The 20,122-nt window shown below is 44.4% G+C and overlaps 1 protein-coding gene across 1 annotated transcript in view; it reads left to right on the top strand.

Moving 5' to 3' along the window:
* The window catches only part of GSN (gelsolin), a 62,832-nt gene that overhangs the window by 1,261 nt on the left and 41,449 nt on the right, over nt 1-20,122 (top strand). The window lies entirely within an intron of this gene.

Raw genomic sequence — 20,122 nt, forward strand, 5'->3', positions numbered from 1 at the left:
AAGAAGGAAGGAAGTAAAGTTATTCTTCCTTTCTCCTTATACGAGAACCAAGGGCTGTCCAGTGAAGGACTGGGGACCTTTAAGTTTAGAGAAGAGGCGACATGATAGACGTTTATAAAATGATGCGTGGTGTGAAGAATGTAGACACAGAAAAGTTTTCCTCCAGCTCTCATAGCACTCTCAGCAATGAAGCTGAGTTCAGGACAGATGGAAGGAAGTCCCTCTTCACAAAGCACATAGTTAAACTATGGAACTCGCTCCCACTGGAAAAAGTGATGGCTACCAACATGGATAGCTTTAAAAGAGGATTAGACCAGTGGCTCCCAAATTGTTCCCTCATCACTTAAAAATCACTGAGGGTCTTGGTGGACCACTTAATGAATTTTCTGCCCATTATAGCAGTTGCAGTGTGTTGGGCTAGATGCCAAATTATCTTCTTCTTCTTCTTTTATTTCCTTCACACTGCTATTTTGCTGCATTTTATGGAATTCCAATTGTAAGACAATAAAATAAAATGCAAGAAACAGAAGAAGCAGTAAAAATTGCATGTAAAGTGGTACCTCGGGTTAAGTACTTAATTCATTCCGGAGGTCCGTTCTTAACCTGAAACTGTTCTTAACCAGAAGCACCACTTTAGCTAATGGGGCCTCCTGCTGGCGTTTGGCTGCTGGAGCACAATTTCTGTTCTCATCCTGAAGCAAAGTTCTTAACTTGAAGCGCTATTTCTGGGTTAGTGGAATCTGTAACATGAAGCATATGTAACCTGAAGCATATGTAACCTGAGGAACCACTGTAAAAGTTGGTGTGAATATGTAATGTGGTGTGTGTTCCATCTCCTGTCTTCAACCTGCAAAACCAGAATCATGTTGGGAAGCTCCGGAGCAAACCTTGCAGACAAGAGTTTGGGAACCCTTAGAATAGATAGATGCATGGAGGATAAGGCTATTGATGGCTACTAGCCACAATGGCTATGTTCAGCCTCCACGGTTGGGACGCAGTCAGCTTCTACATGCCAGTTTCTAGGAACTGCAAGTGGGGAGAGTGCTATTGCATTCAGGTCCTGCTAGAGGGCTTCCCAGAAACATCTGGTTGGCCACTGTGAGAACAGGATGGTGGACTACATGGACCACTAGCCTTATCCAGCAGGGCTCTTATGTTCCACCTCCAATGTTAGAGGCAGTATACTTCTGATTACCAGTTGCAGGGAACCACAGGAGGGGTGAGTGCTGTTGGACTCAGGTTGCCACTGTGAGAACAGGGTGATGGACTAGATGAGCCACTGTCCAGGTGCAGCAGGTCTTTCTTGTGTTCTGTCTTGTGTTCTTTCCTACCCTTCCTACTACTATCCTTCTTTTTAAGAAAAGAAAGAGGGAGGAGGGAGGGAGAAGAAACTGGATGTCCAGATTCAAAGATAGATGTCCTCTATCCAAGTTCCTTAATTTTTATTTACTCACCTTGAAAATAATCTGGTGGAAAGGCAGGTAACCCCCCCCCACATTCAATAAGAAAATAAATACTTGTGTAGAAGAATACATTCTGATGCAGCTGTCACAGTTAAATAAGGCTTAGATGAGTCATTTATTATTATGCCCAGGACAGGTTACAACAATTAAAGCACAATTTTAAAAACAGTTTAAAACAACTTACAATCACAGAAATCATAGAATCATAGAGTTGGAAGAGACCACAAGGGCCATCGAGTCCAACCCCCTGCCAAGCAGGAAATAAGGCAGGTCCTGAAAATATGCAGCTTGGGTGTCAAAAGCCAGAGTAAAGAGCTTAGTTTTAGTCAATGAATTGACTGTATGAATTTGCAATAGCAAAAAAAAAAAAAAGCACTCATTCTTTTTTAAAAAGAGGAAAAACTTCTTTCCCAAGAACTTGTTCTTTGAAAAACAAAATCACACTTTCCTTATTTTTAGAAGGTGCAATGCACAAGTTTTGCTTGGGGATGAAAAAGTGTCTTAGGTCTGAAAAGACCGGAGAACTAGATGTATGGGCATTTGTGGGATCATCATGCTCTTAACAGCTTAGTTTGTACTGAATTGTATTATTATTATTATTATTATTATTATTATTATTATTATTATTAATCTTCCTATGCTGTTGTGTTTTTGATACTACAGGGGTTGCCATGTTTGTTAGTGTCTTGATGTTCTTATTGTGAGCCACTTTGAGCTCATCATTGTTGTTGGAAAAGCAGGGTACAGATATTGCATTGAATAAATCATCCAAATTGGATACAACACTGTGCTGTGCTGTGCTGACATTACCCATGCACTCTAGTCACAGCCTTGCCCTATGTAATATAGGTATAATAATGGAAAATTCTGCCTGCATTGACATGCTGGCAGGGTCATTTGATAAATTGGGGAGGGATAACATTTTTTTGTATGAAAGAACACCTGAGTTTGAAATATCATGAACTCTGGTTATTGTTTTGCTACTCCTTTGTTTTCGAACGATACCCTCCCCCATTACAGTTGTACCCACCCCACCCCTCAAAAAAAAAAAATCCTGGATACTTGAACTGTTTTGTACAGGGCAGTTATCACTTTTCCAGCACAGGAGACGAGCATAAAAGCCTCAAAAGCAAACCAAGAAGTTCCTTCTCTAGAGTGTAGAAGACAATGGGTGTTTCACCCTAGCTAGCCAGATCCGCTTTCTTAAATGTCACTCATTGTTCCGACTTAATTCACCAGCTGAAAACACTGTTGAGATAGTAGCTGCAGTGGAGGTTGGCCCATTCAGGCAAATGGGGCAGTGCTCTACCAACCTTGGTCCGCTCTCAGCTGCCCCCCCCCACTCAGCTGCCCTCCTTCCTGATAAGAACCAGTCCAGGGAGTGGCATTGGCTGTCGGCTTCCTCTTCAACCACCACCACTTCCTCCCCATTTGCAAAGCTCAATGGGAAAGAGGATGAGGACAAAGCTAAGATGAGTTGACTCTGCCTGTCATTGGCTTTGGCACTGCCTAATGTTTGGGCTTCCAGCCTTCTGGCCCACCAGTCACAATGGGCACCAGCCATCACTGAGTAACTGGCTAATTTTGTGCAAAAGAAATAAGGAGAGCATCACCTGCGTGTTTTGCCTCATATCTCAGGTTTTACTGCTAGGTACATTAGAAATAGAAAACCAGCTAGCTAGGAATTTAGGGATTCTGGCACATACATGGGGACTGGGGGAGCAATTGCCCCTCTTGCCCACTCCAACAGACACCCATGAGCATAATCTTCCTTGCCTCCTTCCACTCCCTTTCCCATTCTGGGCAACCTCATGGGGGGGGGGGTGACATGCCAGTGATGGGGAAGACCAGAGGAAAAAGTGGACAGAGCAATGGATGCAAATTTTGCCTTTTTACAAGTATTATTAGTTTTAGGCATGTTCGTGCACCCCTCTCTTGTCTTCCATCCAGACAAGCAAGGGGCATTTGCAGAGTTCCAAGGACACTTTCAAAAGCACCCAAGCAGAATGTGAAGCTGGGCCAGTAGGGGGCGTGACTAAGGAGGGAATGTGGCCTGGGGAGAGACCCAAGGGCTCTAGGTTCCCAGTCACTTCCCTAAAAGTGGATCTCTGAATCCCTAAAGATCAATAATAACTCTGCTATATTCACTATTAGAAAGGGGAGCTTTGAATACAAAGCAGCAAATTTGGGGGAACTTCTAAATTAAGAACTCACAGAAAGCTTTTTTAAAAATGTGAGGTGAAAGCTGAGACACAGTCTGGGGTGCTACACCTTTCTGGAAGGGAAGGTTTTGTGAATTAACGACTTCCTAAAGTTAATTCAATGCTGATAATTGGTGCAAAAATGTGTGTTTTACGGCAGCCACAAGGCTAAATAGCAACTGGATACCTCTCTTTTTTAAGTAAACCTGCAACCTCTCCTGCTGCTGCTGCTGTGCATTTAAGGACAGCATGAAATCCAGTGAAAGACATAGAAATAACCAGTCTGATCAAGCTGGTGGCCATATGCGCATGGAAGTTTTCTTCTATACATCCGTCTCTGGATGCCCAAATGTGTGTGATCACGGTGGTTCCTCTTCCTGATCTAGCTGCCAGGCTGCACACAACAAATAACTCTGTAAAAAGCAGTCATAGTCAGTGGAAAGTAGTGCATTGGAGTGAATGGGGCAGTGCCCCACCAACCTCAGTCTAATCCTCAGCCAACCCCCACTTACTTGCCTTCTTACTTACATCCAGAGCAGAGAGTGGCCTGGCTGCCAGCTTTCTCCACCTTAGCTCAGTCTTGCCCCTTGTAGAACTCTTTAGGGAGGAAGGTGAATGCTCTGCTTGCCATTGGCTCTGGCTCTGCCTACCATTGGCCTCTCAATGGGCACCAGACACCACTGGTAATAACACCAATCAGGAGTTTGGGAGGAGGCTCGAGCTAATTCTCCCATTCCCCACTCAACCAAAGGCCAGCACAATTGCTGCTTTATCTGAAGGAGCTCCCTACATGTAGCCCTCACTACTACATGAACACACTGATGGAAATGGGCCAACCATGCTTTATTCAGGTTCGGATTGGAGAAAGGCAGGGAGCCAGCAGCTGGTGGCCATGGCAGCTGCAGTATCGCCCGCCTCTTATTCTGTACAGTTGTCCCAGCCCAAAGTGCAAAATGAGTTTTGCCTATGAAATCCATTTGCAAGTCCAGTCCTGAGGTCTGTTGCACAAGTGAATCCTGATGGTGCCTGGAGTGGAGTAGCACTGCATGTACACCAACAGACTCCCCTTCTGCATGCACACAGACAAAACACGAAAATAAATTCTTAAAAAAGCAACAAGGAACGCCATGGCCCATGGCTCAAATAGATACAGAAAACTAACAATACGGGACGCGGGTGGCACTGTGGGTTAAACCACAGAGCCTAGGGCTTGCTGATCAGAAGGTCGGCGGTTTGAATCCCCGTGACAGGGTGAGCTCCCATTGCTCGGTCCCTGCTCCTGCCAACCTAGCAGTTTGAAAGCACAAAGTGCAAGTAGATAAATAGGTACCACTCCGGCGGGAAGGTAAACGGCGTTTCCGTGCGCTGCTCTGGTTCACCAGAAGCGGCTTAGTCATGCTGGCTACGTGACCCGGAAGCTGTTCCCTGGCTCCCTTGGCCAATAAAGCGGGATGAGCGCCGCAACCCCAGAGTCGGTCATGACTGAACCTAATGGTCAGGGGTCCCTTTACCTTTACTAACTATAAATTAGAAGCTACTGTAGAAATCACCAGTGTTCCCACAGGCACAGTGGGAATCCCCACTGCCTCTTTGATGTGAAGTACAGTACTTTCCTTTTTCTCCCTCCAAAGGTACATAGAGCGGCAGGAGGAAGTTGGAAGAATGACTCTCTTTCCCACTTCCTCTTTCCACTCTATGTGGTTTTGAAGGCCTTGTTATGTCTGCTGGATCCAACTTTTATGCATGTCCCATGCAAAAACAAAGCATGTGCACACACACGTTTTCTCTTGTCTGTCTGTCACCAGGGCTGGGGTGCAAGGCAGGAGAGAAAGAAGTGACCGGTGGAGGGGATGGAGTGCTCACAGCATTTGCTCAAAAATCAAATTGCGCCCATAGCCTAAATAGATTGGCGGCCCTTGAGTGACATCTGTTGCTGCAGATGCTCAGAAGCTTCACATACAGGAATGTGATTCTAGTCCATGGGTAGGCAAACTAAGGCCCGGGTGCCGGATCCAACCCAATTGCCTTCTAAATCTGGCCCCCGGACGGTCTGGGAATCAGTGTGTTTTTACATGAGTAGAATGTGTCCTTTTATTTAAAATGCATCTCTGGGTTATTTGTGGGGCATAGGAATTTGTTATTTCTTTCCCTCAAAAAATATAGTCTGGCCCCCCACAAGGTCTGAGGGACAGTGGACCAGCTCCCTGCTGAAAAGGTTTGCTGACCCCTGTCTAGTCCTTGCGATCACATACATTTGAGTGTTTGGGCTTAAACCGCTTTGTGAATTTAGTGAAGAGAAACATGTTCCATAGGATGTGTAGACGTACGTGTGTGTGTGTGTGTAATTACACCAGGTATCCAGTTTCTCTCATTACACCAATGACTTTTCATTTGGGGGAGGGGATTGGATTGAGACCCAAAACATCATACAGTCCAACTCCCTTTTATTCAAATATATGAAAACAACATCAATCGGAACCCATTCAGTCTTCTCTTAAATGTTTGCAGGGCTAGTTCCCCTGGCAGCCCTGCAAAATTTCAGAAAGAAAATTTTCTTTCTAGCTGCTACAGGAGCTATGAGTCCTATCCAGCCAAATCCTCAAGAAGAGGAAGGAGAGAGAGAGAGAATATGAGTCATTGCTGCTTGTAATTTGCGCACCCACCCACCTCAAGGCTTATTATAGAAGGGGTTTCCTGATCACTGGCAGGCTGAAATCACCAGCCACTGTTAATGGGAGAGACAGGAAAACACAAGCCTACAGAAATCAAAACTTCCCTCTTAGAAAAGAACATGAAATTAGACAGTTGTTAAAATCCAGTAGTTTAGGAGTGTGCTATCATCGCAGGCAGAAGATTTTGCTACATGGAACGTCAAGGTTTAGCGTAGTTGGGCATCTGCCAAGGGCTCACTCAACAGCCTGGGAGCCTGCAGACAAGAACCCTCTGGACTTCCTACAATGAGGAGGCAGATTCTTCCCCATTTTCCCTCCAATATCTGGAGCTGATATGCTAAATCATAGTTAAAACTGAGAGTTCTGCCGTCCTCTGAGCCTGAAGAGAAGGTGGAAGCTGACTGCCAGTGCCACTCCCTAAACTGGAGTAAGAAGGGCAGTGTAAGTAAGAAGGGCAGTGTGGGGCCAGACAGTTGGTGGGGCAGTGCCCCGTTTGCCCCAGTGGACCAATCTCTATTGAGTGACAGCCAGTCTCACCCCTTTTAACAGCTGGATTCTGAACACAACCGCACCATATCTCAAGGGCAGCGGGCACAGACATAGGGAGGAAATGATGTTCTGTGGGAGGACCCAAAAGCCCTTTGGCAGTGTTTACGCTGGGAGTAATTGCAGTGTGTAGATGCTAGAGTCATCACCATAGGGATGGGATGAGGTGCAATTATTCCAGACGGTGGGGGTGGGGAGAGAGAAACAGGCACACCCGATCAAACAGTAAGCCTGGTAGCTGTTCCATTATTCCAAGCTCTGAGATGCATCAGACTGCATGCTTGGTTACAGGCAGGGGATGAAATATTTCTTCATATGAGGGAAGGGGAAAAAAAATATCAGAGTTACTTTGAGAATATTTTGTGGTTTACAAGATTAAAGAGTGAGGTTGCAGTCAGGCTGGCTGTTCCATTCCTCTCATATTTTTGGGCAGCCTATAATATGACCTGCTTTCCTTGCATCCAAAAGTGCTTAAGCTAGAGTGTTCATCTTTGAAAAACCCAGGGCTACAGCCTCTCATTGTGTCAGGGCACATTTCTGGGTTGCCAAGGTAATAGCAGTGCTATTTTTCTTAAATATATATATATATATGTTTGGGGTACTCTCATTTCAACTCAAGAAAATCACCATTTTATAGCTCAAATTGGGAAAAATAAATACAGTAAATAGACAGAAGTACAAAGATTCACAAAATGTTCAGGGGTATGCGTTCCCCTGCGTTCCCCCAGGAAAACTGCGAGAAGTGAAGTTACAGGGAAGCAGGCAGAGGGCCTTCTCAGTAGTGGCGCCCACCCTGTGGAACGCCCTCCCATCAGATGTCAAAGAAATAAACAACTAGATGACATTTGGAAGACATCTGAAGGCAGCCCTGTTTAGGGAAGTTTTTAATGACTAATGTTTTAATGTATTTTTAATCTTTTGTTGGAAGCCGCCCAGAGTGGCTGGGGAAACCCAGCCAGATGGGCGGGGTAGAAATTAAAATAATAATAATAATAATAATAATAATAATAATAATAATAATAGGAGTAGTAGTAGTAATACTGGAGCATTGGTGGTATAAATGGATTTCAGCAGGAAGTTATGGGACATGCACTGATTGGAAAAGAAGCAGTATGTCTGCCCCAAAACATTTGTCAAGCAGAAACAGTGGAGTGATGTTTAACTGCCTCGATATGATCAAGTACCCAGCACATCATAAATGTACAATCAAAACGATGTCTCGAGGGACCCTTGCTCTATTAATCATATGGATTTCAGTCAAATTATTAATGATAATATGCATTCTTTGTAAGCACTTGTATTAAAAATAATAATTGGATAACCTTTTTAGTCAATTAAGGCTGCAGTCCTTCCTAAGCATATTGAACTTGACAGGATTTACTTCTTCATAGCCACATGCAGGATTAAGCTACAAGGATGCAGTTCTGTGCACTCCTAGTTAAATCTTATTAAAATCATGCATGTTTTTGAGTAAGCATGCCTAGCATTACTCTGTCAATGTTTCTTTCTGGAAGCAAACCCCAAAGAACACAGTAGGACCTAACTTCTGAGTAATCATGCATAGGAATGCATTATCAAGTGAATTTATAAATTTATACAGGTGCATTGTCATATCTACTCAAAAAGATAGATTGGGTGTCAAGCAAAGTATGTTTCCAGTTTTAATCTAGGACTCTAAACATGCACACACCACACACACACACACACACACACACACACACTTCCCTGCATTATCAAATGTTTTGGGGAAGCTGTTCTAGAGGAATAGAAATCTGCAGGGCTGAAGTTAAAGTTGCATAAAGAGAAGCATTTATTTTTCTTTGCCGGTGGTTTTTTCCTCTCTCCTCCGTTGCCTTTGCTTTGCCTCCTCTTCTTGGTGTGCCATCAGCTGACCAGAGGGCGGAACAGCTGATGGTGAGATGAATGGCAAATCCTTGTTTCCTACTGGTTTTATGACCAATTCTGGCTGTCTGCCAAAAGCTGGTAAAAATAGCCCAGAAGCACTTGAATGCCAGGAACACAAAGGGAGTTACTTGAATGCACTTTTAGATTAGGGCTATAAGCTTGGGATTTTTTCCTTTTACCTATAAGCGCGTTAATGAAAGCTGTCTTTGGGACCCAGTCTGTACGCTCACAAAATGAGGCTCTGTGCATTATAAATCACTGGGGTTGTTTCCATGCTAGTCATATTCAGAAAATAATGGATATTACTATTAGAATTCGTTGGAATTCCTATTAGATTCCTTAATTTAAGTGAGTCTTCATTGAGTAGGACTTAATTGGTCTTCTGCTGGTGGGATGGAGATGGGCAAATTCAAATGGGGGGAGGTAGTGGCCCTCCAGTCCTCTGTGCCTGGCCCTTGGAATACTTCCCAGGCCACGCTCTGCCCCAAGTGTTTTTGCCTAGATGGAATATGTCATTGATCTCCGATAATGCTTCTTGCTTGTCTGGATGGAGGAGAGAAAGGCGGTGTGAAAGTATGGGCAGAAACTCACCTGCTGTACAAAGGTTAAATTTACATTTGTTGCTTTGACCACTTTTGCCTCTGTCTCTACCCATCACTGGCATGTGATCCCTGGAAGGTTGCCCAGAAGGGAGTGTGGCCCTTGGGCTAAGGAAACAAAAGGTTCTCCACTGCTACACTACCAGAATTTGGCCTGATCTCTGAGAAAGAGAGAGAGAGAGAGAGAGAGAGAGAGAGAGAGAGAGAGAGAAACTATATATACATATCAAAAATAGAAGCCCAAATGCATGCTTGGTTTAGAGATATGTGTCTCAGCTTTGAAAACATTGAAAACTACTGTTAGTAAATAATGTAGAAATCTGCAAGAGGAAAAAAATCAAATTAAAAATGTAGCGACTTAAACTTTATTTAAAATGTTTCCTAGGGAGTGTTATTTTTTAAAAAAAAGTTATGGGGATGACTTGTGTCAAAGACGCCAAGGTAGGACGCAAGACCTACTTTAAATAAGCTGCTTGGAATGTTAACTTGCTTTTTTTAAATTTTTTTGGATGTTATGAATCAATCTTTTGCTAACCACAGACTCTCCAACTTCCACTCCCAACTTCGCCCCCTTTCTATGCAGTTGTACTTTGTCTCCCTTCCGTGATCATCTAAATTTCTCTCCCCCCTCCTCCAATTTTCAAAACCTACTTATATGCATGATTGAACACTTTGTCCTTGGGCATGCCTGGGGAGAGGGAGGGAATTTCTTATTCAAAGAAACAATGTGGTGAGGGAGGTGGGGAGATGTATCCTGATACCATTCTGGGCCCCCGGCAAGAGATCTGTGGTGGTCCCCTCTCTTCTCTGCCCCTTACATAAACACATAGAGTGACTGCTGCAGGACTGGGATAGCTGCCCCTCTGCCCCGGCACTCTACCCCTCTGGGTTTTTGTCTTGTGCAAGGCAATTGCAACATTTTAATTTTATTTGTAAATACATTTATTTGCTCCATATCCTCCAATGTGTCCAGGCCCAAAACCAGGATGCACATCTTCCAGGCCAGGTGAGTGACATGACCTGCATGAGATCAAAGCCTCAGAAGAAGCACTTTTCTCAGGTTGAGATCACCCAAAATAGCAGCTGTGCACAAGTGAAAAAACAGGATGCCCTGGTTTTCCTGGGACAGATGTTTCCCGGGGGTATATTACTGCTGTTCATTAAGAATATCGGAGCAGTTTACAACAATGATTAAAGCCATATAGTAAAAACCGTATTAAAAATTACAATCTGAAACCAGATAATCATTATGGAAATATGTACTCTTAATGGCCTGCACAAATCTGACAGAATAGAAGAGTTTTTAATCAGGCATTTAAAAGTTGGAACCAAAGGTGCCTGCTGAATCTCTGTTGGTAGAATTCTGTTCCAGTTGGAGCTTCCAAACATGTTGGCTATTGGAGCCAACCCTGCTGAATAAGAACAGGGATTATCCTACCATTATTATTATTATGTTTATGTTTATGTTTATGTTTATGTTTATGTTTATGTTTATGTTTATGTTTATATCCTGCCCTTCATCCGGAAGGAGCCCAGTGCAGCAAACATGTCAGTAATAATAATAATAATAATAATAATATTAAAAATAGTGTTAAAACAGTTAACAATATTCTCTCAGCCAGTGATTTCAGGGTTGTCAGGACCAGTGTCTTTCAGCCATCAAATGCCTAGGTAAACAGGAGTGTTTAAAACTTTCTCCTAAAAGTCCGTAATGAGGAGGGTATTCCACAAATGGAGAGCCACCACCAAGAAGACCCTGGCACAGGTAAATAAATTCCCAGCAATACTGAACAAAGGCGGGAATGTGGTAAGGATGGGAAATGAGATAAGGAAGTGATGTCAGTCCTGCTTGAGCTTGTTGGAACGGGACTGGAAATTTTGACTAGAGGGAGAAATGCAGGCATGCTAAACCTGTTTGTGTGCCCCGTAAATCAAATTTCAGTTGAAATGAGTTTGCCTCAGGCTTGCAACATGGTATGCAAAAGCACGACTGCATTTTTCCTAAGCACAACTGCAACCTAATTTTGAATCATGATTACACAGACATTTAGTCTTCTGAATCGATACCAGCTTAATGTTTAAGTGAATATGCATAGGATTTCGGAGCCTTAAAAGGATGCAAGCCCTAACCAGATGCTACTATACATCTTATTAAAAAATGATTCAGCAGCGCATAGAGAATCTGTGGATCAACTTGTATCAAGAACAAACCACTTGAAGATAAGTGACTCAGCAATTGCATAGCCCCTATTGGAGCCTTCCTCATGGATGAAAGAAGACAGAACCAGCTGCAAAAATGATCTCAGCATAATTTATGGAATTCCCTTCCCACGGAGGTGCACTGAGCATCTTCATTGTGCAACTTCCATTGCATGCTGAAGACACATCTCTTTACCCTGGCATTTGACAACTGAGATACATGTTTTAAGAACCCATCATGTTCTTCTAATGGTAACTTGTTCTAACTGATTTTGTATTGATGTTTTATGTTTTGGTAATGTGCCTTGGGACCTTATGGTGAAGGGCAAGTGAGTAACAACAACAACAACAATGGCTTACAACCACTGTACTGCTAGTTACCATTTAGAGAGCAGTATATGGCAAAGGTAAAGGTAAAGGGACCCCTGACCATTAGGTCCAGTCGTGATTGACTCTGGGGTTGTGGTGCTCATCTCGCTCTATAGGCCGAGGGAGCCGGCGTACAGCTTCTGGGTCATGTGGCCAGCATGACTAAGCCGCTTCTGGAGAACCAGAGCAGCGTATGGAAGCACTGTTTACCTTCCCACTGGAGTGGTACCTATTTATCTACTTGCACTTTGACGTGCTTTCGAACTGCTAGGTTGGCAGGAAGTATATGGCAAACGACTGTACAATTCTTCATGGTATTTGAGCTCATGATCCCCTGTGTGAAATTGGCAATTCTTGTTCCCATTTCACACAGGGAGAGCTAGAGGCTGGATGCCAACTTGTTTCAACAGCATACAATGAATCTATAGCTAAAGCAGGGGTCTAATGCAACACCAACACCACTACCTAGTTCTTGCCTTCCTAACTCAATTACCCCTTATTTTAGATACATTTTTAAAGCAGAGAAGGTAGCCACAGCTAATGAAAGTAAGATTTCAATCTTGATCTCACTTGTGCAGATGGCGTGTCCTCCACACTTAATCTCTCTCACACCCACACACCACTCAGCAGTCTCCTTTCTAGACTCCCAAGTATGTCATCAGTGCAAAAAGCTGCTTCACTCAAGGCAATAGACTTGCATGCGAGTCCCGTCTTTGGAGGTTCAAATCCCCTGGGTTGCTTTTGTAAATATGCTCTGAATTGCAGATGTGCCCATTTTGCTGAGTGCATATAAGCGCTTAGGAAGTAGGAGCACAGTTTGATCATTCATTCATATGTGCCTTAAGGGCTAAAAGCTTGATTTCTGTCTGCTGGGCATAGAAGCAGAGGAAGCTGCCTTATAACGAGTCAGACCTTTACTCTTCCTAGCTCAGTACTGTCTATATAGTGACTAGCAATGGCTCTCCGGGGTTTCATGCAGGAGATATTTCCAGTCGTACCTGGAGATGCTGGAAATCAAATGGGGGCTCTTCAGTAATGCCAGTAATGGGAGACCCATTTCCCTTGAAAGATCACTTGTTCGCATCTCCTGTGGCTGTGGAGGCTGTTCGATTTAGGCAAGTGGTCCTCTGCCCCACCAACCTTAGTCTGCCCCAAGCCAGACTCTTCCTCATACAGGATTCATTCACTGTTTTCCACACGGCAGTGATTTGCTTGTAGGGAGTTTCAGCTTCTGCCAAGTGGCCCTGATATTAATAGTCAAGATCATACAGAAGAAAGAAGGGGAGGAATTAGAGCACTCTCTTGACCATCTTTGGGCTTCATCTTGTAGTTTCCCAATTGTTGGGGATGACCGCAGTCACTTCCCCTGAGGCTCAGCTTAACTGGAAACAGAGTTATAAGCCAGGGAGGCGTGGCTTGGGTCAGTGTCGCAACCTCCCTTGGCCATCCTGAGTGCAGTCAGTGGAAGGGAAACTACTACTTCTTCTTCTTCAAAGAACCTGTGAGTTGATTCTGGAGGCAAGGAGCTTTCTTGTGGCTTAACAGCTTCCCAGTTGAAAGGGAGGGGGGGAAATAACGTAGTAGCAGCAGGTGGAAGAAGACAAATCAAAGGAAAACAAAGGTTTAGCAAGTAGGGGCTAAATAGAAAATTTAGAAACAAGAGTTGCTTTTCTGGATCTATCATCCAGTTTCCAAACTTGCTAGGTTGATGCCTTTGGGTACAAGATTGATGCCCATCCCCAGGGATTTGTCCCCAGCTTCCACTTCATCAAGGTATACTGTCCCTGTATGCGGAGGTTTTGCCACTTCTCCACTAAGTGTTACTAATAGGGTCTTAGGTCCATGGTTTGTTTTTGTTTTTAAAGTCATGACATCTCAGCTCATAGCCATATGGCGGATTCCATAAATTAATAGTGTTGAGAAGGGCGAAGAATGAACCTGTCATTTTTCGTTTCTCTCAGTTTTTCCTTTGTCCAGTCTTCAGTTTGGTTCTCCATGTGGCCACATCAGTTGTGCATGTTTGTTTTTAAAGTCCTCATGAAACTTCCCCAGCATTTTAGTGTAATTTTTTCCTAATGTGCGCGCACACACACACACACACTTCCCAAGCAATTTCCCACAATATAAGGCATTTTTGCTTCTTGCTTTCCATAATATATTCATTTGGATACACACCTTCCTGTAATATTTACATTTTTGTAAACATTTGGCTGGAGAATTGCATTGCAAAATTCAGACAAGTATGAGTTCTGAATGAAAGGTGTGTTTTGGTTCTGTAGATCAAGCTGCTGTGTTGTTAACAGCAGGCCAGGCAGGTTTTTTTTCTGGGCACTGGGCACCCCTAAGATTCTGTTACTGTCAATATAAGAACATAAGAAAAGCCAAATGGATAAACAAATGGCCCATGTAACCCACCATCCTGTTCTCACAGTGGGAAGCCTGCAAGCAGAACCTGAGCACAAGAGCAGCCGTCTCCCCTCCTGTGGTTTCCAGCCACTGGCATTCAGAAGCATACTGGTTCCAGCCATGGAGGCACATCAAATTCCAAAATAGTTCCACCAAAATAAATATGCGTCCTCTCCTTTGAAATAAAAGAAACATTTAGTTAAACTGTGAGCCCATACACTTCTTAACTGTAGCTCAAAATAAGCAGCTTCCCAGCCAGGGTGTCTGAATAATTGACTCACTTGCCATAAACCAGCCAAGCAAGTGGCTATGTTTTGCTGCAAACTGCCCTGTGTGCCGATCTCTGCAAGAATGGTGAGATATAAAAAACTCTGAAATAAATATTTACAAGTTTTGATTAAACCAGCTTGTTTCTGCCCAAGCTGAGTATGAACTTTGACACAGCAGCGGCTGGTTTTCAGGGGAGAAGGCTATTCATTTGGAGGTCACCATTGTTAGTGGGTCTTCTCCAGTGGTGCAGCCCCAAAGGGGAAGCACCGAAGTTGTTCCTTCAGAGTGTGGTGATGAGGATTAGGGCACTCCTGCAAGGCTGAATGCTTCTGGCTGGGCTTGGCTCCTAGGTGAGAGACTGGAGCAGTTGGGTAGAGTGAAGGAGTTAACTTGAAGGAGTTAACTTGAGAAGTGGAATTCTGGGGAACTGCATCTGTGCCAAGAGCATGTATAAGATAACCTTTTCAGCACTTCAGGCAGGGAGTCTCTCCCATTCCTATCAGGAGATGCCAGGGATTGAATTTGGGACCTTCTACATGCAGAGCAGTGCCCTGCCACTGAGCTTCAAGTCTTCCCAAACTGAAATCAATGGGCTTGAGCATTCCTGTTCTTGCATTGAGTCAGGCTGACAAAGGGTGCAAAGGATGAAAAATTATTCAAAATAATCTGGTCCAGTTGTGCAGGGCGCATCGAAATTACATTGAATTGTTGTCCCGTTGCATTGCTTTGAGGGCAAACAGACATCTTTGAAGGATTCAGAATCGAATCCACAAGAGACCAAGCCTTATCCTCACTTCTCAGATAAAATTAGAGCTATGCAAGAAGGAGGGAGAGAGGAGAGAGACTAGAAACCCAGAGGCGTTGGTGATTATTAGCAAGAGGGCTGTGAAAAGTCCACGCCAAAACTGAAAATTCTGTGCCAAGGGATCCCATATTCCACCTCAGTAAAAGTGGAATTCTGTGACCTGCAGAAATCATGCATGTCTAATCACAGAAAAGGGGGAATTGTTCCTTTGAGAACCATAGCCTCGCTTTCTGCTGGAACTCCTTCGCATAGATTTTCTCAGGTGTTTTGTTGTTGTCGTTTAGTCGCTTAATCGTGTCCGACTCTTTGTGACCCCATGGACCAGAGCATGCCAGGCACTCCTGTCTTCCCCTGCCTCCCACAGTTTGGTCAAACTCATGCTGGTAGCTTCGAGAACACTGTCCAACCATCTCGTCCTCTGTCGTCCCCTTCTCCTTGTGCCCTCCATCTTTCCCAACATCAGGGTCATTTCCAGAGAGTCTTCTCTTCTCATGAGTTGGCCAAAGTATTGGAGCCTCAGCTTCAGGATCTGTCCTTCCAGTGAGCACTCAGGGCTGATTTCCTTCAGTATGGAGAGGTTTGATCTTCTTGCAGTCCATGGGACTCTCAAGAGTCTCCTCCAGCACCATCTCAGACATTACCACAACACATTTATTTGCATGTGCCCTATGGACAGGAAACTTGATTTCTCCCTGTGTGCAGCTGTTTGCTGCAGGAACCTTTCTCAAAGGAAGAAACAATTGGCAAGAATAAAAGTTTCTTTATGTTTGATTGCTTCTTCATTCATTCATTCATTCATGTATGCCTTAAGGGCTAAAAGCTTAACTTCTGTCTGCTGTGCTTGGGAAGCTGCCTTATACCAAGTCAGACTATTATTAGTCCACCTACCTCAGGACTGTCTACTACACTGACTGGCAGAGGCTCTTAGCTATAGCCTTTCCCCATCTGTTAAAGCAGTTAAAGGAACAGGCTTGGCAGTTCTAAAGACTTATGCATGTTTCCTTCTGGTTGCTCCTTTCCTGAGAATTCTTAATCACTGCGTGCCAACCCTGAATAGGCTGCATTCCCCAGTCTTGCTTGGAAATAACATGCTGGCCTGGAGGTGGTTGGAGAGAGTGACTGTAGTTCCTGATCATCTTATACCACCATCCTGCCAAGTCTGACACAGCTGACCAACCAAGTTTGTGAGGAATGACCTGGCATTGCAAATAGGCAGACATGATCATCAGCACCATGCTTTGCAGGCCTGCCTCATCTCAGGACTGCGGAAACAGTTCAGATTCCTGTCTGCCAGGGCTCAGTCAGGTTTTAAGTGCTGGCCAGTTAGGTGCTTGGGTGATATTTTACCAGCTCCACATAGTCTGTGCAGATCATGCAATATTTTGGAGATCAAGCTGACGGGGCATTTTCTAAATCACCATTTCCCAAATTCCTGAGAGCTGAGCTACATTTTAAAAACATACACACACACAAATTGAATTAAAACGGGTAGAGGGCTCACTTGTACACCAGGTGGGGGGAGGTTTGATTCTAGCCTGTCTTTAGAGAAAATAACCTGCCCTCAAAGGAGCCCACCCTTTGATGTGTCTGCTTGAGTCTCTGTGATGGACATGCCCCTTGAAGCATTGGTGCATGCAGAGATGCAACAGAGAGCTTCCTCTGCGACAGAATAATTCTGCTAAGTTGCTGCATTGGAACAAGCTGAATTATTTAATCATGGCCAGAGGTACAGAACAGAGACTCATAGACCCAACTGCAAAAGTCCTGAATGATTCTGACGCATCTCAGCCCTGGAAACTTCAGCTGTCTTTGACACAGAGTGCAGTAAAACCACTTGCCCATATTAGGAACTTGTGAGTGAGGCTTTAGGAAACTATCTGAGAGAGGTTGCATTTTAAACACACATGCTTAGTAAGTGTTTCCACCAAACTGGGAGAGGGGGGGAAGGAGTATTCCAGCTGCTGAATTCAACTCAAAGTGCTGGATAGACAACAATGAGAATGGGTTGGCAGCAGAGATGCTAACTCTAAGGGGCCCATGTTTCCCCCCCCCCATAAAGTATTTTGGGGTGAGTTGTGGAGGAGGCTGAGCACAGAGCTGAGAGTGACACAGTACAGCTTCAGTGGCTGACAGCTCCTCCTGCCACAGAGGGAAAGGAGCAGCCCTGGGCCAATGGCTGTGGTAGGAAGAGGAGACCGAGCACCAGAGAGAAGCCATTGAAGCTGGGCTGCTGCCCCCTGACTCCTCCCAGCACCCCTGCATCATATGCATGTCATGTATGCATCATCATGCACGCACCCCCACCCCATCTTCTGCTCAAGCCGGCGCCTCTGGAGGATAGATGTTTCTGATTTGAAAAGCTTTCTCCTTGTTGCAGAATGCCAGAGCTCAGAGAAAACAAGGATATTTATTATTGGTGAACACTGTGACTCTGTGGATTAATTATGGCCAATTCCCATCATATCTCTCTCTCTCTCTCTCTCTCTCTCTCTCTCTCGCTTGCTTGCTTTTGGAATCTAGACCCAACAGAATCTCCCATTTTGTGCTTCTAAGCCTTTCCTGCATTGTGTTCCATCACAATTTGCAACCAAAACCCTCATTTTGAAACAACATTGGACTCCCTCTTTGTATAACATTCCTAAAAGCTGCAAATCTGTTTAGATTTGCAACAGCTCATCAGTTCTCTGTGTGCATACTGTCTCTCTGTGGGTTTTGCCTGTCCACCCTAGCCTGTTTTTGTTTTAATTTACGTTTCTGACCCTTGTGACTCGGGACTAATATACTTAACAAAATCTGAATGGTAGGGCTGAAGCACTTCCTCCTTCCCTACTGACTCTCTCAGGTACTAAGATAAACTGTGAGGTCCTCTTGGTAGTTGCATTTTTAAATTGCTGTGACCCTCCCTGGGACTGCACGGAGAAGAGTGGCTACTTTTAATAATAATAATAATAATAATAATAATAATAATAATAATAATAATAATCCATGTAGAGTAGCAGTTAAAGGGGAATTGGTGCTCTTGTGCAACAAACCCTTAAAAAAATAAATCCAGACTTTTTGTATTAAGGAAAGCCATGAGAAAATTCACTGGAATGTGTGGTGTAACAGTTGCTTGATGTGATGTCGTCTATGCTCCCTGCAAGCAAATCAGAATGAATGGTCAAGAAACAGCCAGAGTTATCTAACCTTCCTGCAAATGTTGCACAATAAATAAATGAATCAGGATGAATGCTCAGTAAACAGATCAACTTTAAGTGACTCTAGGAACTGTGACCATACTTCCTCTCCTGCCCCTACTCAAAAAGATATTGATTGTAATTTCACCAGGTATGTTTCCAGATAACATTGCAGGTGGAGGAACCAGGCCATGAGCTGCCAGTTCCCCATTCTGGCCCGTATAGCTGACTTTGAACTTTGTGCTTAATTGTCAAGTTTGATTCCTTTCTCAATTTGTTCAGAGGGTGGATCTACACTGTGGTTGGCTGACTCAGTGAGCTCCTAATGGTGACTGTGGTTTTAGGGTGTGAGCCTCGGACAGCTTTTGCTGTTGTACTAGGATGTTTGCTTAGGCTCTAAACCAGGGGTCAGCAAACTTTTTCAGCAGGGGGCCAGGCCACTACCCCTCAGCCCTTGAGGGGGCGGGATGAACGAACTTCTATGCTCCACAAATAACCCAGAGATGCATTTTAAATAAAAGGGCACATTCTACTCATGTAAAAACACCAGGCAGGCCCCACAAATAACCCAGAGGTGCATTTTAAATAAAAGGACACATTCTACTCATGTAAAAACACCAGGCAGGCCCCACAAATAACCCAGAGGTACATTTTAAATAAAAGGACACATTCTACTCATGTAAAAACACCAGGCAGGCCCCACAAATAACCCAGAGGTACATTTTAAATAAAAGGACACATTCTACTCATGTAAAAAAGGTAAAGGTAAAGGTACCCCTGCCCGTACGGGCCAGTCTTGACAGACTCTGGGGTTGTGCGCCCATCTCACTTAAGAGGCCAGGGGCCAGCGCTGTCCGAAGACACTTCCGGGTCACGTGGCCAGAGTGACATCGCTGCTCTGGTGAGCCAGAGCCGCACACGGAAACGCCGTTTACCTTCCCGCTGGTAAGCGGTCCCTATTTATCTACTTGCACCTGGAGGTGCTTTCGAACTGCTAGGTTGGCAGGCGCTGGGACCGAGCAGTGGGAGCGCACCCCGCCGCAGGGATTCGAACCGCCGACCTTTCGATCGGCAAGTCCTAGGCGCTGAGGCTTTAACCCACAGTGCCACCTGCTCATGTAAAAACAGGCAAATTCCTGGACCACCCGCAGGCCGGATTGAGAAGGCAATTGGGCCGGATCCAGCCCCCGGGCCTTAGTTTGCCTAGCCATGCTCTAAACCCTTTAAACCAGAGGGCACTACGTCTAGGGCTATTTAATGTTTTGTTCTGGGTTTTGGGTTGTATTTTTGTTTAGTGAAGTGGGGTGGGAGAACACAGGTGTATAAAATTATGCAGTACGCAGAGAAAGTGGCTAGAGAAAAAATCCCCCCCCCCCTGTAACACTAAACTCAGGGGCATCCAATGTAGCTGAATGTTGGAAGATTTTGCAAAGATAAAAAAGAAAGCACTTATTTACCCAGCTCATGCTTAAATCATGGGACTTGCTCCAACAAGAAGTAGCCATGGCTTT

Source organism: Podarcis gaigeae (assembly GCF_964106915.1).
Source record: "Podarcis gaigeae genome assembly, chromosome: Z".
NCBI lineage: Eukaryota > Metazoa > Chordata > Lepidosauria > Squamata > Lacertidae > Podarcis > Podarcis gaigeae.